The sequence below is a fragment of the Hevea brasiliensis genome, chromosome 1 (assembly GCF_030052815.1).
Source record: "Hevea brasiliensis isolate MT/VB/25A 57/8 chromosome 1, ASM3005281v1, whole genome shotgun sequence".
Classification (NCBI taxonomy): domain Eukaryota; kingdom Viridiplantae; phylum Streptophyta; class Magnoliopsida; order Malpighiales; family Euphorbiaceae; genus Hevea; species Hevea brasiliensis.
Window position 1 is genome coordinate 121,050,425 of NC_079493.1, and position 12,586 is coordinate 121,063,010.

Here is a 12,586-nt window from a genome sequence, read left to right on the forward strand (position 1 = left end):
TATGAAGATCTCTCTCTTCAGTTTTGATTGTGAAATCAGTTTTGAAATAATTAAGCTTTGTAGTCCGATAGATTTGATCCTTTTGTACTTTTGGAATTTTCTAATTATCTATACATTTTTCAAAATTTTCAATTATAATTTCTTCACTATTAACTATATTTCTCGACTCAGAGGACAAGATAGAAGAGTTTGAAGAAGAAATAGTCTTGCAGAAAATAGGATTCATACTTAAAAAATTTTTCTATGTTGATCTTTTGAGTTAAGTGAGGTAATTGCCAAAGGAATCACTGCCCTAAACACGCCATCTCGGCTAAAAAGATGGAACTTACAACCCAAGCCTATTTACACCTCTAAAGAAGTTGTCTTATCACCTTAAGATCATCTTACCAACCTCTCAAAAATGTTTAAATATAAATCCGAACCTTAAATAGAACCTTTCCCCCCTAGGATCTGATACCAAGGACGCACCAGGATCAAAAAGAGGACAAGCTAACAGGGAAAAAATTATAATCTAAATATTGAATAATATATAAATAATTAAAGAAATAAACAAAATGCATAAGAAAAGAAAATCTTCAGAAATGAAAATTAAATTTGTAAATTAAAGATTATATATATATATATATATATATATATATATATTCAATAGGCGGCAGAGCCAGTCTGTTATGAATATATATACTTATTAGAAATAAAAATTAAACAAGAAATTTGATAAGTGCATAATTTATTAATTTTACTCCAATCACATTTAGTGTTTCTATGGTATCTTTATGCCTAATTTACTTGATTAAAGTATAATTATCTATTAGGCATATGTTTAGAGAGTTATTGAAATAATTATGTTAAATGGAGAAATTTTTAGCTTTTGCATTAATCTGACTCTTTTTGTATTTTTCAGGATTTTGGTGAAGTTTTAGAGCATAAAAGTGTGAAAGGAAGCTTGAAAAGGTCGAAGGATTGAGAAGCGTTGTTGATACAAAGTACACGGGTCGTGTAAGCACAACCACAGACCCGTGTAACATTTTGCCAGAAGAAATCCAGAGAACCGAGAAAGAAACAAAGTACACGGGCCGTGTAACTTGATCCGTGTAAATCCTGGAGACCCGTGTAACTTTCTGTGCCAAAGCAAGACATACCCACTCAGCTCCAGTAGTTTACACGGCCTGGGCTGTGTAGTGATACACGGGTCGTGTATCCGTCGACAATCAGTTTCCTGATTTTGCTCCAGTTACAATTTTTGACAGAGACTCTAAAAACTTAACCCTAGACCATTTATTATAAATAGAAGAGGCAGCAGCCGACACAAGGGACCATTCAACAGCCTCTCCATTCACATTCTAGATTTCTTCAATTTTCTTCTTTAATTTTCTGTAAGCCATGAACATGAGTGGCTAAATTTTTAATTCAGCTCAAGAGATTCAAGTTCTTTTGCTTGATTTGTGAGACCAGGTTCTTAATTTAATTTATATCTTTTTGAATATCTATTATTTTCTGATTTCGTTGTCTTTAATTTATTGAATGATTTGCTAAAAGGACCTATTAGTTAATTGTTTGATGTGATCAATTGCTAGTTCATCTTCACACATGAGTAGCAATTAGGTTTTATTGATTATGATCCCAGTTTTCGATAATAACCTAAGGAAACAATAGGGTGAATTAAATAATTTATACTTCATAAATTGTTGTTCAGCTTAATTACTTCCTATTCTTAAAGAAATTATTAATTTGATGAGGATTGCTTAATACCAATTCAGTTAATAATTAAAGTTAATAAGAGTGCTGGGCTCAAATTGATGAGTATATGAAAGTCAGGGGTTTACCTCGCTGTTTGGTAAATCTACGTTAAGTATTCAATAAGAGATAATTATATTTCTTTTGTCTATGATCAAATCAATGTATTGGAATGCAAATTACCTTGGACTGAAATTTGTTTAATTGGAGAGTTTCTTATTTTTAGATCTTAATTTTAGATTTTTGATTTCTTCTTTGGATTGCGAATTAACCCCCCCCCCCCCCCAACCTTTGCTTTTTTTTTTTTCATTAAACAAGTGCACAAAATTTAATAATTTGGTCTCTAGGGTTCGACTTGAATTTAACGCTTACTGCAGAAAATATTTCATAATTGATGATTTCAGTTAATTTAATTTCTGATTGATTCGACAACCATCAAGAATTTTAGCGCCGTTGCCGGGGACTGAAATTTATAGGATTTCGTGTTTTTTTTTGTTAGGATATTCTATTATTAATTTTATTTGTGAAGTGTTGCTATTTTCAGGTTTTTTTAAAAAAATTACGGTGTTACTATTCATCGACATATTTTTTGTTGAATTTGGAGGGCGGCCTGTACCTATTTTGAAGGAAATGAAGTTATGATTAGAACCATAGGATTCATTGGCCCCACCCTCTTGAGGCCAAATTCCTTCATTTTCTAGGGTTTTGAGGCATTTTTTTGTTTTTACTTTGATTTCTTTTTATTTATGACAGGAACTTCTCAATCTGTTGAGTTGATCTTTGATCTAGAAGTAGAAAAAACAGCTAAATAATTGAGAAAATTGGCTAAGCAGATTCCGAGTACATCTTAAGGAGTCCAATCTCTAAAGGAGTTAAGTTCATATTCGGATTTGGATTGAAATTCCGAAAACAAAACCATAGCTGCTAGAACTTTGAAAGAGTTCGCTGCTCCTGATCTAAACCAACAGCCTTTGTGTATTTAATACCCTGCTTTAAATGTTGTTTTTAAGTTGAAATCTGGACTAATCCATTTATTGCCTAAATATCATGGTATTGCAAGTGAGGATCCACATAAGCATCTAAAGGAATTTCATGTTGTGTGTTCCAGCATGAAACCTCAAGGAGTTTCAGGGGATCAAATCAAGCTTCGAGCTTTTCCCTTCTCACTGGAAGACACAACTAAGGATTGGTTGTATTACCTTCCTTCTGGATCTGTCAACTCATGGAATGTGATGAAGCAGATATTTCAGGAGAAGTATTTTCCTGCTTCCCATGCTGCCAACATAAGAAAAGAAATTTGTGGTATCCGGCAGTATAATGGAGAGAGTTTGTATGAGTATTGGGAGCGATTTAAGAAGCTGTGTACAAGTTGTCCCCATCATCAAATAAGTGAGCAGCTATTGATTCAGTATTTCTATGAGGGACTTCTACCAATGGACTGCAGTATGATAGATGCTGCTAATGGAAGAGTTATGGTTAATAAGAAACCAGAAGAAGCAAGGAGGCTGATTGCTAACATGGTAGCAAATTCTCAGCAGTTTGGAATGAGAATGGATCACACATCTATGAAGGTTAATGAGGTAAGTACATGTAACCTTGAGAAACAAATTTCTTATTTAACTTCTTTGGTGAGGCAGTTGGCTGTAGGGAACATGCAAACTGTTAAGGTGTGTGGAATTTATTCGAGTTCGGGTCATGCTACTGATATGTGTCCCACGTTATAAGAGGATGAATCAATGCAACATGCTAATGCAGTAGGACATTATGAACAACCACAACCCAGGTATGATCCCTATTCGAATGCTTATAATCCAGGATGGCGAGATCATCCCAATCTGAGTTATAGGAATCAACCGATGCAAAACTGATACCAGTAGCAAAGACCACAAGTGAATCAACCACCTCCACCTCTGCCTCCCTCAAATCAAGGTATGTCACTTGATGAAATTATTAAGGCTTTGGCTAACAATACACAACAGTTTCAACAGGAGATTAGAAATAGCATTCAAAACATAGAGAGGCAGATTGGTCAGTTAGCCTCATCTGTGAGTAAGTTGGAAGCTCAAGATTCTAGAAAACTTCCATCACAAACAGTCATGAATCCCAGAGAAAATGCGAGTACGATACTATTACGGAGTGGGAAAGAAGTTGATAATCAGACTCCATATGAGTCAACGAAAAAGAAGAAGCAAGGAAAAAAAGAGTCTGAAGTTGAGGTAAATAATGAACCTAAACTGAATAAGGTTAATAATTATGTTCTTCCTCCATTCCCCTGTAGGTTGGCCAAGACGAAGAAAGAAGAACAAGAGAAAGAAATTTTGGAGACCTTCAAGAAGGTAGAGGTGAATATACCTTTACTTGATGCGATCAAACAAGTTCCCAAGTATGCTAAATTCCTTAAGGAATTATGCATTACAAAGCCCAAGTTGAGGAATAATGAGAAGATCAGTGTGGGGGAAAATGTGTCAGCATTAATTCAGCAAAACTTACCCCCTAAGTGTAAGGATCCAGGTTCGTTTTCTATTCCCTGCAGAATATGTGATTTTAAATTTGAACGTGCAATGGCAGATTTAGGAGCATCTATTAATGTTATGTCAAATTCAGTTTGTCAAACTTTAAATTTGGGTCCTTTGAAAGAAACCAGTGTCATTATTCAATTAGCTTATCGTTCTAATGCTTACCCATTGGGAGTAGTTGAGGATGTTTTGGTGCAGGTTGGAGAGTTGATTTTTCCTGCAGATTTTTACATTATGGATATGGAGGATAGTGTTCCCACATAAAAGTCAACTTTGATTTTGTTTGGAAGACCTTTCCTAAAAATTGCCAAGACAAAAATTGATGTGGATGATGGTACCTTAACTATGGAGTTTGATGGAGAGACTGTCAAATTTAATATCTTTGATGCCATGAAGTATCCTGCTGATGATCATTCTGTCTTTTCTATTGATGTTGATACAATTGTGTAGGATGTTTTTGAGTTAAACATGGTGGATGACTTAGAAGTGGTGATTAGTCAAGGAATTCAAGAAATTAGTACCAATCCACCATTAAGTGTAGAGGTTCAAGAGGCAGTAATGGCATTGCAGTCATTACCTCCTGTTCCAAAAAGGTATGGAGTATCAAAGATCAACTTACCTGTATCTCACACAAAATTATTACCTTTTATGGTGCGGGCACCAGTTCTTGAACTCAAGCCTTTACCTGAGCATTTGAAGTATGTTTACTTAGGAGACAATGAGATATTTTCAGTTATCATCTCAAGATTTAATAAAGATTCAAGAAGACGGATTGATTAGAGTGCTGAGAATACACAAGGAAGCAATTGGATGGACAATAGCTGACATCAAAGGTATAAGTCCATTAGTGTGCATGCACAGGATTTTACTGGAGGATGAGGCTAAATCGAGTAGAGAAGCTCAAAGGAGATTGAACCCACAGATGATGGAGGTTGTGAAGAAGGAGATTTTAAAGCTATTGGATGCAGGAGTTATTTACCCAATTTCAGATAGCAAATGGGTAAGTCCAGTCCAAGTAGTGCCAAAAAAATCAGGAGTCACTGTGGTAGCAAATCAAGATAATGAACTTATTCCAACAAGGATTCAGAGTGGATGGCGAATGTGCATAGACTATCGCAAGCTAAATTCAACAGGGAAAGACCACTTCCCACTGCCATTCATTGATCAGATGCTTGAGTGGTTAGCAGGTAAGTCTTATTTTTGCTTTCTCGATGGCTTTTCTGGATATAATCAAATTGTGATTGCACCGAAGGATCAAGAGAAGACTACCTTCATTTGCCCTTTTGGAACTTTTGCTTTTAGAAGGATGTCCTTCGGGCTTTGTAATGCACCTGCCACATTTCTGAGATGCATGATGAGCATATTTTCATATTACATTGATACTTGCATTGAGGTGTTCATGGATGATTTTACTGTGTATGGTGATTCATTTGATGCATGTTTACATCATTTAACTTCTGTTCTTAAGAGATGCATTGAGAAAAATCTTGTTTTGAATTTTGAGAAGTGTCATTTTATGGTGGAACAGGGGATTGTTTTGGGTCATGTTGTCTCTAATAGGGGTATTGAGGTGGATAAATCTAAAATTGACTTAATTGTGACCTTACCCTACCCCACAACTGTAAGGGAAGTACGCTCTTTTCTTGGTCATGTAGGTTTCTATCGCAGGTTCATTAAGGATTTCTCTAAGATAGCATTGCCTCTGTCTAGACTCTTGCAAAAAGATGTTCCTTTTGAGTTCAGTGAAGAGTGCAAGGAGGCTTTTGACAAATTAAAATCTGCATTGACATCACCCCCTATTATCCAGGCTCCTGATTGGACAATACCATTTGAAATTATGTGTACCGCAAGTAATTATACAGTGGGAGCAGTTTTAGGGTAGCGTGTTGGGAAGCTCTTTCGTGTGATTTATTATGCATCCAGAACACTCAATTCAGCCTAGCGCAATTACTGTACGACCGAAAAAGAGTTTTTTGCTATAGTTTTTGCTGTAGATAAATTTCGATCATATTTGCTTGGCTCTAAAATAATTATCTTCTCTGATCATGCAGTGTTGAAGTATCTCTTGGCAAAGAAGGAAGCAAAACCAAGGTTGATTAGATGGATCCTTCTGCTGCAAGAATTTGATCTTCAAATCAAGGATAAGAAATGAGCTAAGAACCTAGTAGCAGATCATTTGAGCAGGTTAGTGACACAAGAAGATCCAATTCCTTTGCAGGAACTTATTCTTGATGAGCAGTTATTTAAATTGCAAGGTATGATCTCTTGGTATGTTGATTTGGTAAATTATTTGGTTACTAAAGTTGTGCCTTTTGATTTAAGTAGAGCTAAGAAAGAGAAATTGAAAAGTGAGGCTAAGTATTATCTGTGGGATGACCCATATTTGTGAAAATTTTGTTCCGATCAAATTATTAGGAGATGTATTCCTGATAATGAGATTCAATCTATTCTTGCTTTTTCTCATGCTTATGCATGTGGAGCTCATTTTGGACCCAAGAGAACAGGTCAAAAAATATTAGATTGTGGTTTTTACTGGCCCACTATATTTCGTGATTCATATTTAATTTGCAAAAATTGTGAACAATGTCAAAGAACAGGAAGTTTAACCCGTAGGAATGAGATGATTCAGAATCCAATACTTGTTTGTAAGATTTTTGACGTGTTGGGTATTGATTTCATGGGTCCATTTCCTTCTTCTTTTGGCTTTGTTTAAATATTACTTGCTGTTGATTATGTTTCGAAATGGGTGGAAGCCAAAGCCACAAAGACTAATGATTCTAAAGCTGTTGTAGGTTTTATCAAGTCAAACATTTTTAACAGGTTTGGAGTTCCTAGAGCTTTAATCAGTGACCGAGGCACACATTTTTGTAATAGAACTGTTGAAGCATTGTTAAGGAGATATGGTGTTTTCCATAGAATATCTGCAGCTTATTATCCTCAAATAAGTGGGCAAGCAGAGGTGTCTAACAAAGAGATCAAGTCTATTTTAGAAAAAATAGTGAAGCCAAATAGAAAAGATTGGAGCCTTAGACTTGATGATGCTTTGTGGGCTTACAGGACTGCTTATAAGACACCCATAGGTATGTCCCCCTTCATATTGGTATTTGGTAAGTTGTGTCACCTTCCTGTGGAGTTAGAACATAGGGCTTATTGGGCTGTTAGACAATTTAATTTGGATTTGGATACTGCTGGTGTGAAAAAAAAATTACAATTGCAGGAATTAGTGGAAATTCGACTTGAGACTTATAAAAACTCTAAGATCTATAAAGAAAAGACCAAGGCATTCCATGACAAACTAATTCTAAGGAAGCAGTTTGTGGTTGGGCAAAAAGCTTTATTGTATAATTCCATATTGAAGCTGATGCCTAGTAAGTTGCGTTCTCGTTGAATTGGACTCTTTGTTGTTACTAATGTGTTTCCTTATGGTGCAGTTGAAATTCAAAGTTTAGGAACTAATAAGGTGTTCAAGGTCAACGGTCATATACTCAAGCCATTTTATAAAGGGTTTCAGGAGCATACAGTGGAAAAACTCAAATTGAGTAATCCAATTTATGCGGATTAAGGAGCTTTGCCATGTCGAGCTAACAACGATAAACAAAAGCGCTTCTTGGGAGGCAACCCATGGGTGGCTTGTTAGCCACAATCAGATTTGTTTTTTTCCCTTATTTTATGTTATTTTCTAGCATTTTTTTTTCTTCTTTTCTTTTGTATTTGAGCTTTACATTGGGGACAATGTAAGTTTTAAGTGTGGGGGAGGAGAAATTTGTTGCTGCAATCTTTTTAATTGTTAAAAAAATAAAAAATATAAAAATAAAACTAAAATAAAATAAAATTTGTTCTCATAAGCTTGATTCATGATTCTATATTAACAATCGGAGAGAAGTGCTTTGTCCTTGAAATGACTTTTCTATTTTAGATTGAATTTTTGAGATTTTAGGCAAGGTAATAGTAACTTTAATGATGGATTTTCCCTTTTCTCCATACCATAGAGCAATTTTTTCCTGCATAAATCATTTAGGCTTGATTTAACGGTAAAATGATTAGTTATGTGTGCTTTAAATTAGTGTCATGCATATTTCAGAACTTTGTTTAATCTATCAGGACACTTTATAATATGTAGATGCATAAATTGGGGGAAATAAAATTTTGAACTTGAAAATTGCTCCGCTATTTTAGTTAAGCAAACTAAGTAGGGGTTTTCATGAACCCCATGTCGATTCTCAGGCCAAAAGCTAGCTAGGATATGAGCAAGGTACTTTTTTGAAGGTGACGGTTGAAATAAAAAAATAAAAAATAAAAAAAAAGATAACTGTGACAAGAGAGAGGTACCAATTTCAAATATATAAAAAAAAGGACATTTCTATCTCTCCTAAGATTTGCAAAGAGCTATAATTATTGTGCCTTGATAAATTAGCCTTGTGTTTTGGTGTGCATTGACTTAAAATTTTATGGAACTTTAATTGTGTGAGCTTAATTGATTTCAAGCCTTTTGTTTTGTATTGGAAAATTGTTGATATATTGGTATGGTGTTGATGAAATTTGTTGTGATGGTTATTACCTTACTTGCCTCTTCTTTCAAACTTTTAATCTTTTGTTAGAGAATGTTGTGATAGGATGAAGTTAAGGAACTTCTAAGTAGAGCTGATTGAGAGTTTAAGTCATGCTTGAGGATAAGCATGGAATAAGTGTAGGAGAATTTGATAAGTGCATAATTTATTAATTTTACTCCCATCACATTTAGTGTTTCTAGGGTATTTTTATACCTAATTCAGTTGATTAAAGTATAATTATCTATTAGGCATATGTTTAGAGAGTTGTTAAAATAATTGTGTTAAATGGAGAAATTTTTAGCTTTTGCATTAATTTGACTATTTCTGTATTTTTCAGGGTTTTTGTGAAGTTCTAGAGCATAAAAGTGTGGAAGGAAACTTGGAAAGGTCGAAGGATTGAGAAGCGTTGTTGATACAAAGTACACGGGTCATGTAAGCACAACCACAGACTCGTGTAACATTCTGCCAGAAGAAATCCAGAGAACTGAGGAAGAAACAAAGTACACGGGCCGTGTAACTTGACCCGTGTAAATCCTGGAGACCCGTGTAACTTTCTGTGCCAATGCAAGACATACCCACTCAGCTCCAGTAGTTTACATGGCCCTAGACCGTGTAGTGATACAAGAGCCGTGTATCCATCGACAATCAGTTTCCTGATTTTGCTCCAGTTGCAGTTTTTGACAGAGACTGTAAAAACCTAACCCTAGACCATTTATTATAAATAGAAGAGGCAGCAGCCGACACAAGGGACCATTCAGCAGCCTCTCCATTCACATTCTAGATTTCTTCAATTTTCTTCTTTAATTTTCTGTAAGCCATGAACATGAGTGGCTAAGTTTTTAATTCAGTTCAAGGGATTCAAGTTCTTTTGCTTGATTTGTGAGATCAGGTTCTTAATTTAATTTATATCTTTTTAAATATCTATTGTTTTCTGATTTCATTGTCTTTGATCTATCGAATGATTTGCTAAAAAAGCCTATTAGTTAATTGTTTGATATGATCAATTGCGAGTTCATCTTCATAATTCATAATTATTGTGTAAGATTGAACATGAGTAGCAATTAGGTTTTATTGATTATTGTCGACACCATATTTTGGCTGACCTCCGAAGTTGAGGGACCTTAAAATTGACTTCATCATCCGCTCTTAGCTGATGTCCTTCGATCACAAATGACTTTCCCGAACTCACCGATTGCTTGACCACGGAATAAACCGGTTCCATACTTAGTTGATAATTTTTCGATCTTTCATCAAAAGGTTTCGAATCAAAAGGGATCTCCGGACCATCTAGTCCCGCTTCCAATCTCTTCTCACAAATATAGTGGAACTTCATTTGGCCAATGTCAAGATCGGGTTTTCACTTCAATGCCCCAGATATTAAAGTGGAGTTAAGGTCTCTATCTGGTCTAATAACGATCACGATCTTTAGAATTCAAATCAATGTCCAATCTTTTCAATCCTAATGTTTTCAAGTCTTACCCGGTGTTTGGTCGTGGCTTAGTCTGATCTCAAGCTTATGTATAAAGTTTTTTTCGATCTCTTATACTTAGGTTAATGGTTACTTTTAAGTTTACTGTCCAACACGTTCAAGACAATCAAGTACTCATATAATTTGGACACTTTTCGATCTCATCAAGAAATTGAACAAAGGGACTTCATTTCATCTCAAAATAAAATTTACAAGTCATTCAGCTGGAGGGTCTCCCCCAGCCTGTACTCCAGGTACATCGTCGTTTCTCTCATATTCTCTCCCCCTCTCGGGTTCCTCCTCGCTCCACTCTTCGTCTCTAGGAGCAAGATCCACCATCTAGGAGAAGTCTTCCCCAGGATAACGCCTCTCGAGCTCGGCTAGAAGATCGTTGTGTGCATTCACGTAAGCACCAGCTTCCCTCGTCACAGCCTCTTCTTCTTTCACTTTGAGTTCCTCGGTAAGGCGAGTGACGTCGGCAGTTCGGAGAGCCCGAGCTTCTCCAAGTTCACGATCCTGTTCGATCAATTTATCCTCGTATGATTTCATCTGACCCTAGATTTCAGCAATATAGTCCTGGGCAAATGAAAGTTGGGCTCGGGCGTTAGCTGCGTTCTGGACCGCCTTCAGAATTTCCTGCCTCAGAAGATGAGCCTTTTCCCTGATTATATGCTGATTCACTAGGCTCTCTACGCTCAGACTCATCGTCTGAGCCAAGAGATCATCAAGGCTATCCGGGGTTAGCCTGTTCCGGTCATTCTGCAGGCATATGGTGGCACCCAGAACTTTGGCTAAGCCTGGATTCCCCCGAACTGATCGGTTCTTCTCTAGAGAGTGAATGAGGACCTGGGCACCATGAGAAAGGGTTCTCACAGTAGGTTGGGAAGACCCCCCTTCCGCACTTGAAGAAACAGGTGGAGGTGATGGTTCTTCTTGTCGAGGAGGGGAAGGAGCTAACTCTACTTCTGGGATCGACTGTCTAGAAGGTCGGGACGAGGAGCCCGGCACTTCTCCCGAATCTCGCCTTGGCGTCTGTGATACCACGGCGATCTTCATTTCTTGTACCTTTCGAGAGACCTCTCTTTTTCGCTTGCAGCTCTCCTTCGCACCTTCGCTTCCAGCCATTTCTGCACGGAAAAACAATTAGTGAGATTACCTAAGTCAGGAGACTAAAGATTTAGGTTCTACCGATCCCGGGTCCGAGGTCAGAGAGCTGCAGTTCATAATCTTCATTGGCGATCATTTGCATTAGCCACCATCTCAGTTCAGCCATAACGGCATATAAGCATGAATACTTGTGAGTGGCCGCCTGATCCTTCAATTCCATTACCAAGGCGCCCTCGTCCTTACTCAGGGCGACCTCCTTTGGAATTGATGGGACCAGCTATTGCCAACTACGTGGAAAACCCTCAAAACCATTCGGAATCTTGCTCCTTAACATAAAGAAGCAGTTCTTCTAATTCTTCAGTGAGGAGGGGAGGTCGGTAAAAAGCCTGCAAAGCGGTTTGGCTTGGAAGAACCAGTACTCGTCGTCCTTTCGACTAGTGAGCCCATGCAACTCGGCAAAAACTTTCACCGTAGGCTCGAGCTTCTTGGCCTGGCATAAGCCCCTAAAAGCCACTGTTCTCCTTCAACGACATCGATACGACCCCCACTATGGAAGAATATCAGGCGCTGCTAGAGATTCCTTATATGGCACAAAATCGGATCTACCTACACCTCGAGCATAGGCAGACTTGAAAACGGTTCGCGCATATGTTGGGGATCCCCCCAGAGGAAGCAAAGGCAAGAGAAACTATCAAAGGGAACACACATGGGTGGTATTGGACCTACCTCAAGAAGCAGTTGGACCTGTACATCCAAGATGAACAATGGGAGCAAGCTTTATTAGCACTAGCTTTGGGGATCTATGGCCTAATCTTATTCCCTGGGCCTTTGGGAATTATAACCTGCAGTGTCACGGAGATGTTCTGGGCAGTAGAAAAGCAGAAGGTCAACCTAATACCGGTGATCCTTGCAGAGACTCTATTGACTCTTACTTATTATCGATAACAAGGCAGGGGATCTATTAAGTGTTGTTCTCAATTGTTACACCTCTGGATCCTCAGTCACATGTTTCCTCTGGAGACAAAGGGGTTAACTTGGTACCCTAACTAGTCTCTTATTGAGAAAATGGCCAGATTAGTAATCAGTCCAAATAACAAGCTGCAGTGGCAAGAGCGAATTCTAAGCTTCAACAGTCACAACTACTACTGGAGGAAATTGTGGACGTTAGGTCGGCCTATTTTGTTCAGTGCAGGGAGTAATCATTCGGTATC

At 37.4% G+C, this 12,586-nt stretch overlaps 1 non-coding gene across 1 annotated transcript; it reads right to left on the bottom strand.

Annotated features, from left to right (window-relative positions):
* Positions 1-3,014: 3,014 nt before the first annotated feature.
* On the bottom strand, positions 3,015-3,121 carry LOC131169475 (small nucleolar RNA R71). The gene has a single exon (XR_009140420.1). It is a non-coding gene; the product is annotated as a small nucleolar RNA R71 (small nucleolar RNA).
* Between the last annotated feature and the right edge of the window lie 9,465 nt (positions 3,122-12,586).